Source organism: Vombatus ursinus, unplaced genomic scaffold, assembly GCF_900497805.2.
Source record: "Vombatus ursinus unplaced genomic scaffold, bare-nosed wombat genome assembly UNPS02000582.1, whole genome shotgun sequence".
Lineage (NCBI taxonomy): Eukaryota > Metazoa > Chordata > Mammalia > Diprotodontia > Vombatidae > Vombatus > Vombatus ursinus.
Window position 1 is genome coordinate 15,758,917 of NW_020940360.1, and position 2,039 is coordinate 15,760,955.

At 46.9% G+C, this 2,039-nt stretch overlaps 1 pseudogene; it reads left to right on the forward strand.

The window, feature by feature from the left end:
• Positions 1-1,243: 1,243 nt before the first annotated feature.
• Positions 1,244-1,779, forward strand: LOC114038924 (annotated as a pseudogene).
• Positions 1,780-2,039: the final 260 nt, after the last annotated feature.

A 2,039-nucleotide genomic window follows, 5' to 3' on the forward strand; every position in this document is an offset into this window, starting at 1 on the left:
TGTTGCATTTCCTTTTATGTTCTAATTAATTTTTCACTCATTGTATGATATGGATTATCATTTTCTTTATTGTTCTGTGAGCAGTAATAACTGCTCCATAATGCAGTTGAAAGTGGACTTACTCTGGTATCAGAGGAATAGAGTTCAAATGCCGCCTCCAATGATCACTGACTGCCATCTAGAGCAAATCATTAAATCTCCCTGGGCCTCAGATAAAGGAATTGAACAAAATAGCAGCTGCAAATCCTTCCAGCTATAGGCATATGAACGTAATCATCTAGAGAGCTCTCCATTTTCAGATTAGAATCAAGGATTGAGGTACATTCATTTCCCAAATATCCTAAATTGAACCTAATTAGCCACATTATTGCAGAAGTCCATCAATCAACATTTATTAATTTCCTATTACATGTTTTGGGGGTAGCTAGGTGGTGCAGTGGATAGGGTACTGGGCCTGAAGTCAGGAAGACCTGAGTACAAATCCAACATCAGACACTTATTAGCTGTGTGACCCTGGACAAGTCACTTAACACTTTTTTCCCCTTGGTTTACTTGGAAATGCTAAACCACTAAAATATCTGCCAAGAAAACCCTAAATGGGGTCACATAGAGTTGGACACAACTGAACAACAACAAAAGTGTTTTAGACTACATAATGTCCCTGACTGGGCATTCTCCACCCTCTACTTCCTTTTCAGTTTCCTTTTAGGTGTTGTCTTCCCCCAGTAAATTGCAAGCTCTTTAAAGACTGGGATTGTCTTTCTTTTTTTCTATTTGTATCCAAGAAGACAACACCCAAAAGCAAACTGAAAAGGAGGGAGACATAGAAGGTGCACAACCAGGGATATTATGTGGTCAAATGTAGTGCAGCAAGGTGGGAAATGAAGAGATTGCAGAAGTTCTCCACCTTTCATTCAAAGAGGTCCCAAGGGTAGAGAAGACTGATAAGGTATGCTATTAAGGGTGATTTGATCTTGCAAGATGATGAGGTTCCTATAGACAAGATAAATCCTAAAGTAGTAAGGTCAATGAGGAAAATGTATAAAATCGACTACTGATGAAAACAAAACAAAACAAAACAAAGTCACTGAGCATTGACCTATATTAAGAAAAGCATAGACCGCGTGCCCCCGCTCTGGTTCTTGCTTCAACAGTGTTTGGACGGAACAGATCCGGGGTCCCCCAGCTCCCCTCGCTTTTGACCTTCGCTTTTCTGCAGTCCGCCAGCTCCTCCACCTTCCCCATGATCTCCACCTCCCAGATTCGCCAAAACTTCTCCTCCGAGGCCGAGACCACTCTCAACCGCCTGGCCAACTTGTACCTGTAGGCCGTCTACTCCTACCCGTCCCTGGGTTTTTACTTCTACCTGGACGATGTCACCCTGCCTAAGGTGTCGCGTTTTTCCATGAGCTGGCAAAGGACAAACGCGAGGACGCCGAGCGCCTTATGCGTTTCCAGAACCAGCGTGGGGGCCGCGTCCTCCTCCAGGCTGTGCAGAAACCTGCCTAAGACGAGTGGGGCCGCAGCTTGGATACCATGCAGGCTGCCCTGAACCTGGAGAAGGGCCTGAATCAAGCCCTCCTGAAGCTTCACTCCCTGGGCTCGAGCCAAGGGGATCCACACCTCTGCGACTTCCTGGAGAGCCACTACCTGGGCGAGGAGGTGAAGCTACTGAAGCGTCTGGGCGACCACCTGACCACTCTTCGCCATGTGCAGGAGGACCCCCAGTCTGAGCTGGGCGAGTACCTGTTGGAGAGGCTGAGCCTGAAGCATGACTAAGGAGCAGCCGGGCTGCCCCCAGGCGGAAGCTAGAACCCACTGCTGCGCCCACAACCCACAATAAAGCTAGCTGCTCACCTAAAAAATAACAAAAAAAAGGCATAAGAAGGAAGGGAAGAGGAACTGAGAGGGACCCAATGGAGCAAGTGAGGATCAAATCAAGAGTCCTTTCTCAGCTTCAGCACTCACCATGCCAGCGAAACAGGTAGCCACCTCTTTAACCCCCAAGTGAAAACCTACAAAATTCCTACCCTCCTGAA